At 40.9% G+C, this 11,662-nt stretch overlaps 1 protein-coding gene across 1 annotated transcript in view; it reads right to left on the minus strand.

The window, feature by feature from the left end:
- Samhd1 (SAM and HD domain containing deoxynucleoside triphosphate triphosphohydrolase 1) overlaps positions 1 to 11,662 on the minus strand; it is a 73,107-nt gene that overhangs the window by 29,149 nt on the left and 32,296 nt on the right. The window lies entirely within an intron of this gene.

Genomic DNA, 11,662 nt, shown 5'->3' on the forward strand with positions numbered 1-11,662 from the left:
TGAGATTTCATCTCACCCCAGAAAGAATGGCTATCATCAAGAAGTCAACCAAGAACAAATTCTGGAGGGGTTGTGGGGAAAAAGGAACCCCTCTCCACTGTTGGTGGGAATGTAGACTGGTAGAGCCACAGTGGAAATCAGTGTGGAGATCCCTCAAAAAAACTAGGATTAGAGATCTCATTGAACCCAGCTATTCCCCTCCTAGGTATTTTTCCAGAAGATACATGTGCATCTATGTTTATTTTTTTTTATTGTGTGTGTGTGTGTGTGTGTGTGTGTGTGTGTGTGTGTGTGTGTCTGGGGCGCCCCGGCACGTGGTGCTGGGGGATCGAACCGCGGTCCCTGTGCTTTGCCAAGCTTGTTCCAAGTAGGTGCTTTAGACCACTGAGCCATCTCGCCAGCCCCGAGACAATGGTTTTATTTTAGGTCTCACCAAACTATTTCAAGATGAAAAGCAAAATCTGAAGTTCTATATCTTTTTTTTTTTGTGGTACCGGGGATTGAACTCAGGACCCTGTGCTTGCCAGCCACTTATTCTACTGAGCTATCTCCCCGGCCCTATAACTATCTTTTAAAAAATCAAGTCAAGATATATATTAATCTACTTACAAAGAATTAAATGGCAAATACATTACAGAAATTTTGGCACACATTCCCTAAACAAGTGATCAAATTTATTTTCATAAATAATTTATTTAATAAATGGCTCATAGATTTTACCTCTGTATGTGAGGGACATTCTACAAAATAGCCCACTAACTTTTTTTTTTTTTTTTTTTGTCTTTTTGAGACAGTGTCTCACTATGCAGTTCAAACTGGCCTTCAGCTCACTTTGTAGCCCTGGCTAGTCTCAAACTTGCAATGATCCTCCTGCTCCAACCTCCTCAGTGCTGGGATTACAGGCATGTGCCACCACTCTTAAGAAAATGGCAAGGCTAAAGCCAGGTGTGGAGGTGCATGCCTGTAATCTCAGCACTTGGAGGCTGAGGTAGGAGGACTGCCACAAATCCAAGGCCAGCCTGGGCTACATAGTGAGTCCAAGGCCAGTCTGCATTACATAGTGAGATACTGTCTCAAAAAAAAGAGAAGAAAAGTCATTATAGATAAAAACTGAAGAATCAGGGCTGGGGAGATAGCTCAGCAGCATAAGCACCTGCCTGGCAAGCACAAAGTCCAGAGTTAGATCCTCAATACAGAATCACCCCCAAAGAAAAGACAAATGGCAACAAAATATGTTTTTTCTCCTTTTCTATTTTCATTTTTTTATTAGTATGCATTTAGTATAGGGGATATAAGGTCTACAGGGTTTCACTACATAGATTGGATTTATAGTGATGCTTCTGTTTTCAGCCTCCCAAGCGCTGGGATTATAGGCATGTCCTGGGGGCGGGGCCAGCACGGCACACTGGGGATTGAACCCCAGCCACTGCACTCTAAGCAGGCACTTTAGTCCACTGAGCTATCAGGCCGGCCCTCCTTTCCTAATAAAGTCATTTGGTGAAACTGGAAAGTAAGTCTGTAAATTGGATAACAGTACTGAGTCAGTACTAATTTCCTGATTTTGATAATTGTGCAGAGATTATATTCCTTTTTTTAGGAAATATTCAGTGAAACACTTGAGAATAAATGTATGTCTAGCTGGGTGTGACAGAACATGTCTGAAGTCTCAGGTACTCGGGAGGCCGAGACAGGAGGATCACTTGAACCCAGGAGTACCAGGCAGCCTGGGCAATGGCAGGACCTTATCTCAAAACCAACCAACCAACCAACCAACCAGAGTGTGTACATACTAAAATGATACAGGAGAAAGTTATATAAACTTGTAAAAAAAAAAAAAAAGTGTTTAAAACAGCAAAACATTAACATCTAGGTTGAAGGTCTTTTTTCCTGAAAATTGAACTTTTCTAAGTAAATTTATTTATTTATCTATTTATTTATTTTGCAGAACCAGGGATTGAACTCAGGCCCTTGCGCTTGCCAGGGAAGCACTTATTCCACTTAGCCACTTCCCCGGCCCCTCTAAGTAAATTTATATAAAAATAAAATGTTAAAAAATTGAATGAGAGTAGTTGTTCAAATGGGAAGGGGAACAAGAGATGGAGGGAGGGAAAAGAGATTTAAAGGAAAAAACCCTAAAGGATAAAAATGAAAGTACAGTTTTTATAAAAGGAGGAAAAGGTGGATTTGAAGAGGAGGACAAGACAAAACACAAAACAAAACAAATAAAAGAATTGCAAGCATGGTAGCATATGCCTATAATCACAGAACTCCTGAGGCTGAGGTAGGAGGGCTGCCATGAGTTCAAGACCAGGAAAAACTACATAGTGAGACCATGTTTCAAAACACCAATCAATCAATCATTCAAAAAATTCAAATAGAAAAGGCAAAAGAATCCACAAAGTTTTTAGAATAAAGGTTGAGCAAGGGGCTGGAGAGATAGCTTGGCAGTCTAATTGCCTGCCTGACAAGCACAAGGACTGGGTACCACATGCCATGCTGATGGCACAAGAGTGCGCCACCGAAAGCGGGTGTAGTGGCACATGCTTGTAATCCTGGGCTGGGGAGGCTGAGACAGGAGGATCACTATGAATCTGAGCTGTGTAGTGAGACTCTGTACCAAATTAAAAAAAAAGATTAAAATAAAAAACAAGATTAAGCAAAATAGTAGTTTCAAATATATAATCAAGGGACGGGGAGATAGCTCAGTAGAATAAGCACTTGCCTGGCAAGTACAAGGGCCTGAGTTCAATCCCTGGTTCTGCCAAAAAAAAAATGAAAAAACAAAAAACAAAAAAAAACAACAAAAAACAAAAAAAAACACGGACTAGAGAGTGAGAAGATGCGGCTCAATGGTAGAATGCTTGACTACCATGCCAATGGCCCTGGCTTTGACCCTTTGCACCAAAAAAGCAAACAAAACAAAGTGTGGAACACAACAGAATCTAGAAAGGTTCCTTATATATGGGAAATTTAAAAAATATTAGAAGAGGTGGCACACATCTGTAACCTAAGCTACTCAGGAAGCTTAGGCAGGAGGACCACATGATCAAGACTAGCAGGGGCACAACTTATTAAGATATTATCTCAAAAAATGAAAAAGGCTGGGAATGTAGCTCAGAGCTCAGTGGTACACCATTTGTCTAACATGTGTGAGGCCCTTGACTTAATCCCTAGTATTAGTATGGGGTTATTAACCAAGTTCTTGATGTCCTAAGCCAAGAACTGAAGATACCCAAGAGCTGCAGCAGGATCAGTGATTTAGCAGGATTCAGCTGGGAGATAGCTCAATAGGATAAGCGCTTGCCTGGCAAGCTCAAGGTCCTGAGTTCAATCCCCGGTTCCACACACGCCCCCCCCCCCAAAAAAAAATTAGGATCAGTGATTTATATGAAGGAAAAAAGACAAGAAATACTTCAGAGTGTCAAATTTTAAGCCTTAGGGTTTAGGGTAGAATTGAGGGTTTGGTCTGAAGCATGATGCTGCCTGACTCAGCCTCTCCAGTGAGAGGCAGTTTTTGGCCTTTTGTGGCCCTCACAGGAATTTTCCTGGTGTCCAGAGACCACTCAGGTCAAATCTGCATAGTCAATGATACCATAATTAGAGCTAGGTAAGCCAAGGATTGCAAAGACCACTGGGTGGAGCACTTACTATACATAAGTTAAGTTTCCTGGTTGCCTTTCCCCATTGTATTTAGATCTGGACATCCTGGTCCTCTTCTCATGTTCAACTCTTAAAAGGCAGATCTAGTCTGGAAAGTGGGCTCCATGGCAGGTTGGCCTTCTTTTCTGTCTAGTCCTTTCCTTAGCTACCTCTTGCCTCAGTACCACAAATAAAATTTACAACGAACAATTATCCATATTAAAAAGAGAAAAATTAGAATTCTACTATTCACATACACAAAAATTAATTCCACATGACCTAAGTTCTCAAATGTAAATGGTAAAATATTTAAAGAAAAAAAAAAAGGGTTGGGGAGAGAGCTTGGCAGTCGAAGTACCTGCCTGGCAAGCACAAGGACCTGGGTTTGATCCCAGGTACCACACACCTTGTCAGCCCTCACAGGGCTTGCTGTGCAGGCCACAAAAACTAGGCATGTTTGGCACATGCATGTAATCCCAGCACTGGGGAGGCTGAGACAGGAGGATCACAAGTCAGAACTGTGTAGTGATTCTGTACCAAATAAATAAATAAATAAATAAATAAATAAAATATTGTTTAAGAAGGATTTTTTTTGGCTGGCTCAGGAGGCTGCCTTAAGGGCAGGTCTGGTAAAGCAGGTGGAGGTGGGGATCGAACCCCAGTATTCTACACCTAACTGCGTTTGCATGAGCAGGCACTTAAACAACTAAGCTAACTTGCCAGCCCCCCAATTTTTTGAAAATGTAAGAAGAAAAAAAGAAAAAGACAGCTCCTACTAAACCAGCTCTGCGGCAGAAAACAATTATAAATTACATGTGCAATCCCAGCATTTTGGGAGACTAAAAGAGCAGGATTGGAAGTTTGAATACAGCCTGGGCAATTTAGTTTCTTATCAAGGCTATATCTCAAAGAAAAAAAGGGGTTGGTGCAGTAACTTGACTGTGAAGGCTCTGGGTTCAATGTCCAGTACTGCAAAAGAAACAAATCTAACACTAGGAAAAAATATTTATAATACATATCTATAAGCATGCATGCAGAAATCAATAAAAAAGAAAAAAAATCCCTTTGTTCTTCCTGTTTTTCCTTTACTGCTTCAGATGAATCCAGAGTTGCTAACTGCATGACCTGCCAATAAACCATATATACCCCTAGATCCCAATAAAACTTTTAAGTGGATAAAAAATTGAAAAAAATTAGTACAGGTAGCATAATGGGGGCTCGCAGACCATTCCCCTCTGCTCACCGGAGTTTGGGCAACACCTTAGAGTCAATCCTCTTTCCTTTTTTATTTGTTTTCTTGAGATAGGGTCTGGTTTTTAGTTCATGCTGGCCTTCAATTCACTATGTAGTATAGACTGGCCTGGAACTTGCTGCTATCCTCCTGCCTCAGCCTCCAACCCAAATTCATTATGGGCCTATGCTTGGCCTTCCACTGTTTTAAGAGAGAAAATAAAATAACAAAGACCCAAGAAACCCTGAAAGCCTCAGGCGACAGCATATGTCCATCAGATTTCCTGGCTTGACCCTTAATAACCTTTATGTCACTAGAGCCTTACTTTATTTTTTTATATTTTAGGGAAGGGTCTCCAGGGTGTTCAGGGTCTCAGTACTAGATCAGACTTGTAGTTATCTGCCTGATTAGAGCCTCCCAAGAGCTGGGATTATAGGTGTGTGCCACCATGTCCAGTCTCAATTGCCATCTCAGTGTGCCCCAGGGGCGGGGTCGGCACAGCAGGCCTGGGCCCCTGCACCTGGTTGCAGGCACTTTAGTCCGCTGAGCTATTTGGCTGGCCCTTAGAGCCTTACTTAAAAAATTAAAATGTTTATTTACTTATTTATTTGGTACAGGGTCTCACTATGCAACTTGAATTCATTGTGATCCTCCTGTCTCAGCCTTCCCAGCACCAGGATTGCAGGCTGCACCACCATGCCTGGTTTTGGTGACCAGGGCTCAGGGGCCAGCACGGCATATGGTACTGGGGATTTATCCCAGGTCCTTGTACTTACTTGCCAGGCAGGCACTTAGACCACTGGGCTATCTCCCCAGCCTTAGAACCTTATTACTATTTCATAATATAGTTCATAAATACCTTCCTATTGTTTCATTAAAATGTATGATAAATAAAATTAATAGTCAAAAACCTCTTGGGCTGGTGAGATAACTCAGTGGACTAAGTGCCTGCATAAGCAAGTGCAGGGTTGGGGGTTCAATCCTTGGCACCACATCCTGTGCTGGCCCTACCCCTGGGGCACACTGAGCCAGAAACTGATTCTGGGTGTAGTGGTATATGCCTATAATCCCAGCACTGGAGAAGCTGAAAACAGGAGAATCACTATGAAACAGTTGCGTAGTGAGACCCTGCACAAACTACAAAACAAAAACAAAAACAAAAACAAAAAACCCTCACGTTTATGATTTAATCAGACTGAATTCTGGAACACTCACATTCACTGAAAGCATCTGAGATGATATGGCTCCTGTCAGTCTTACTTGGATACCCAATGAAAGGCACATGTGCTGGGTACACTTCCTTTAAAAATCTGAATGCTTGATTTATCTGTGTGCTGTGTTGTGCTTTTTATTTCCCTGTCGCCCCTCACACCACTTTTTTGCCCACATGGGACCTTCCCTAATCACACCTTCCAGGGGGCTTTCCTGATAGCTCAGTTGTTTAAAGTGCCACTTGGGCAAACACAGTCAGGCGCAGGGGACTACTGCACTACACTTGCCTTTAAGGCAGCCAGAACTAGGCAAAAAAAAAAAACAAAAAAAATCCCTCTCCTTAATCACACCTTTTCATGTTCTTTAATAGATGCAGCTGCTTTTGCTTTACCATTGGATGTATGCTTTATAATACACGGCTTATAGTACCTAAGAGCTTGGAATTGATCTGCTGGATTTACCATATAACAAAATCTTCATCAGAAGGATGTACCAGTACCAGTGTAAAGTACAAATAACAAGAAATGCAATTCAACATATATTAAAGAATGCAATTTAAACCCTGAGATACCACTGGACACTCAGAAGCATTAATTAAAAAGATTTCAAGTGGTGGGGTTAGGGGTGTGTCTCAGCTGTAGAGCACTTGCCTAACATGTGCAAAGCCCTGGGTTCAATGTGCAACTCTGCAAACAATAAATAAATTTAAAAAAAAAAGATAAAATGTTGGTGAGGCTATAGAATAATTAAAACTTTACACATTGCTGGTGGGAGTGTAAAATAGCATAACTACCCTGGAAAACCCCAGCAATTTCTTGTAATATTAAACATGCATCTACTATATGACCCAGTACTTCTTTTTTAAAATTATTTCTGTATTTATGTTTTTGGCAGAGTCTCACTAAATAGCTTAGATTTGTAATAATCTTTCTGTCTCAGCCTCTCCAGTGCTGAGACTACTGGCACGCATCAGCATGGTTTGAGGGCCGGCATGCCATGCGGTACTGGGAATCGAACTCAGGTCACTGTACTTGCCAGGCAGGTGCTTAGACTGCTGAGCTATCTCCCCAGCCCCTGACCCAGTAATTCTATTCCTAAGTATTTACCTAATAGAAATGAAAAATTACAAAAATTCTTGTACAATAATGTGCATTGTAATCTCAAGTGTAACTACCAAAACTAAAAGCAACCCAAATTCAATCAGAAGGAAAAAAGATAAAAAACTGGTGTATTGATACATTGGACTACTACTTCAGCAATAAAAAGAGATCTACTTCTAGTAGATTCAACATTAATAAATCTTAAAAATATGTTGAGTAAATAAAATAAGACACAAAGTGTATCTACTACCCAATCCTACTTATATATAATCTAAGAACAGACAAAACTAAGGCATGTCCATGGAAGTCACAAGGTGGTGGGAGAGGAGCAAGAACTGGTTAAAGGAAAGAAGGCAGGGGCTGGGGATGCAGCTTAATATACAATGTATCTTTACCATGTACCAGACCTGGGTGAATCCTTTGCAACACCCCCACTTAAGGAGAGGTACAGGAGGGAATTTTCCAAAAAGATGAAAATATTCCACATTCTGACTGGATATACACACTTATCAAATCTCACTTAAAAACTTTACAGTGTGAGAGAAACTTGGGGGTGGGAGAAATATAACTTCACAAAAACTGATCCCAAAAATAGGTCAGCCACCTGCAAATGCCTAATTATACAGTTGATTTCATAGTCTGGTATCAGTTACTGCAATGGTCATACCAAATGAACAGAAACTGGATTTGGCCTTTTCTTTTCTTTTTTTTTTTTTTTTTGTGGCCAGCTTAGCCTGCCCTGGGGGTGCAGCTGGCACAGCCAGTATATGATGCCAGGTATCGAACCACAGTCCCCACAGATGCCTAAGCAGGTGCTCTTGACCACTGAGCTATCTCATTGGCTTTGGATTTGGCTTTTTTAAAAAACAGCTGTGAGGGGGGAATTACCCGCTCGGGCCCCCCCTCCTGTCCCTCTCTCAGGACAGGAGCTTTCTTTCTCTCAATAAATATATTCTGCTCATAACCTCCGTTGTTCCTAAAATTCATTCTCTGGTTTTAGAGAACACGAACTCATGCAGGTCAGGTCCAGAGATCGTTTTTCTCTACGTCATTTGGAGGTTCCCTATATGGTTTGGAGGTCACCCACCTGAGACCAGTTTTTCTTCCCTGTATCATTTTGGAGTTTCCCACCGAGATCATTGGATGGAGGTATGAGTTTGTTTTTCTTTCATAAATTCTGAATTGGGACTTGCTTAGGTAACAAATTTGTTTCAAATGTTAACATGTCGGGCTAGGGAGATGGCTCAGTAGAATAAGCGCTTCCCTGCAAGCGCAGGGGTCTGAGTTCAATCCCCGGTTCCGCAAAAAAAAAATGTTAATATGTCTTTGCCCATTGCTCATAATTGTTCATGTTTTGCCTCATTCAGTTTTGCTTCACATAGTACTGTTAAAATTGCTTACAATTGCTTCTGTTTTGTCTCTTATATTGTTGGTAAAATGTTGATAATCTTAAGTTAAAATGTGAAAATGTTACAAGTTCATATTTCATTAATGGGACATTTTATGACTGTTGTGTATTCATATACATTGTCTTTGAACTGTTTGACTAAATGTACTGGTATTCCTTGCTCGATTTTAGGCCATAGCATTAGAGTAAAGTTAGTAAGCCTCCTAGTGGATTTTATATAAACTTCTGTAAAATGGGACCTTTTAGCCAGCTTGAACTTAGAAAATATACATGCTTGTATATGAAAAATGGGACTCCTTTTGCCAGTTAAATGACAGTAGGCCGGCAACCGTTCTTAAAGACTTGGAGGACAGGTTTCACTGGGATAGACTGGTTCTGATCCACCTCTACATGCTAGAGGAAATGTCAGGCCTGATCTGTTTCAGTTTCCTTGCTTTGATTTTATTCCTAATTTTTCCACTTCTTTGTACTTTCCCTTTTACAGGCATGTAAAATTAGGAAAACTTGGACCATTCCAACTAAGTAAAGCCCTTAGAAAATGAGCGTTTATTAACGCCGAAGACAGAAAAGTCATTTTAGAAAAAGGACACATACCCCATCTCTGGGTCAGATGAGACAAAGAGGACTATGCCCATCCAGGAGGACACATATAAAAGCCATGTCCTGGCTTAGTGTTCTGGGCAGGTCTCCTTCGGGAGGCTAAACCTGAGACACAGTGGAGAGAACCGACTTCTGGGTGACACCAAAAGGAGCTATCTCCAAAAGCAGCACACTTATGGGACCAAAACACATTTAGTGTAAGGGAGGATTCAGTCTTTCCTCCTAGGTCTAGTTATCATTGTGCATAAGAGATAAGTTGAGGACCTTAAAGCCTTTAATGTAAAGTACTAGGTAATCTTGTTCAGGCTTTTAACTATCCCTTATAGAATTTGGACAAACAGTGGTTGCTCTGCCAGCTAGTAAATGCTCTTAGAGCAGCTGCCACTCTTTGAAGCAGAGGACAGGTTTCCCCAGCTGTTCTTTGGTGAATCCCCAATAAAGCCTATGGCTGATGGAATGTTGATCAGAGAAACTGCTGGATTCCTTTCTGGAGACATCTCTGGTTTTGTGGGCCAAAAGAAACCAAGAATGCCTGAGGGGAGAAGGCGCCAAACCTGAAGGTTCATTGGTGGAAAATGGCCCCTGGCCACTGAAAGATCTCCACTAACCTATTGTACTTTCTCTCTCTCTCTCTCTCTCTACTAGTAAAGTAGGACTAATACCTGATCTTTTCAGTAGAACAAGTTAGTGGGTCACTATTTCAGAAATAAGGTTGAGACAGTGTACAATAGTGGTTATCAGGGGAAGTTTACATCTGTGCTCTATGTGTTAACTAAGAGTAAGATTTTTGCCAGCTATATTGTCTTTACCAACGTGTAAAATGTGATTGCTAGATGATAAATATAAGTCTCACCTGTGAGCTCCCAAGGTTAAATCTTGTTTAGTTGCGAGAAATGTTTACCTAGGTGATCAGATGGAAATCAAGTGTCTGGAGATTGGTTCAGTGCATGGGGCCAAATCTCTCCAGTCAACGGTTCTATCTATCTCTAGAAGTGATCTTTGTAGCCTGAGAAGTGCTCACTTCTAACTGACCTTTTATGCCAAAGTTAATGCTTCCTTCTGTAGACATTCAGGTCACCAGACCAATTGTAACTTACAAATAGTCAATAAGAGTAAGTGAAGTGTTTGTGAGATGTTTCAGGAGATAGGAATCATGCGCCAGTTCGAGGGTGGATAGGCTGATGGGATCTTGTTTCCCTTCTCTCCAACAGGAGCATCCACCTGCTCTGGAGAGGGCTACTCAGGGACGCCTGGGTGGAGGAATCAATTAGAAAAAAGGTGGGGATGCCCAGAAAGGTAATTTCTATTGAATTCCAGGTTATCTCAGTCAAAGACTCTTACTCCTTTAGAGTGTGATTCATTGGGCACCAGAAGACATTTGATCCTTACGTGTTAAAAAGAGCTGTTTAAATGAAATGAAGAGGAAAGTATCAACTGTGATGCTAGTTTTTAACTAAAAAGATGATGTAAAAAGGAAAATGGTAAGAATGTCTTATGTTTAGATTTGGTTTACATTAAAGGTCATTGTTATTTAAGTTTGAAATGTAGATGTGAGTAACAGGAGAACCAGGCAGTTCAGCCCTGCCCACCATTGGTGAAAGTAAGGTTTCCCCTATTTGCCTTTCTAGTCTAGAGGGTGTGGACTTCTAAAACAGCTATAATCCAGGCCTCTACACGGCTACACCCATTCTTAGCTGGGTTTATGCAAGCTCCTCAAGGACAATACCTTTTAAAGAAGTAAATAGGAAATTTGGAACTTCCAGAGTTCATGTGCCTTAGATGACCCTGATAAGTTCATTGATGTTTTTTAGAGGATTTATTCAGACTTAGGAACTAGATTGGAGAGATGTAATGTTAATCTTAAACCAAGCTTTGACTTCTATAAAAAGCAGGCAGCCTTACAAGGTGCTATTACATTTGGAGAGGAATATTATATTGTTATAAGGACTCAAAAGATGGACAACCAGTGGAATTACCTGTTCCCACTGGAGCCCAACCAGTCAGAGCCCTGCTGCTAATAGCCAGGCAGAAAAGTGGAAGACATTTCTTTCAAGTGTGTATTCTTCAAGGTCTAAGAACTAGAATCAAGTCTTCAGTTATTAAATGTTAGCTATTTATCAGGAAAAAGATGAACACCACTCTGATTTCTTAAAATGTTTAATAGAGGGACTGGTAAAGCATATTTTGTGAGATGTTAATTCAATAGACAGACAGATAACTCTGACAGATAAGTTGAAGAGCTACAAAAGATAGCTTTTGCTCCAGACAGCTCATTTGATACTTTGGTAAAAACTGTTTAAGTGTCCTATAACTGGAACTGAGAGAAAACCAGGGAGAGAAAGCAAAGAGATAAAAAATGGCCGCCATTATTGTGGCCTTCAAACAAACCCTAAGTCTGATTCTCTTGGCTCCAAGAAGAACGGTGATGACGTTCATCTGCTACTGCTGTCAGAAGCCAGGCCAGCATAAGAG

Source organism: Octodon degus, unplaced genomic scaffold (genome assembly GCF_000260255.1).
Source record: "Octodon degus isolate 3935 unplaced genomic scaffold, OctDeg1.0 scaffold00037, whole genome shotgun sequence".
Taxonomy (NCBI): Eukaryota; Metazoa; Chordata; class Mammalia; order Rodentia; family Octodontidae; genus Octodon; species Octodon degus.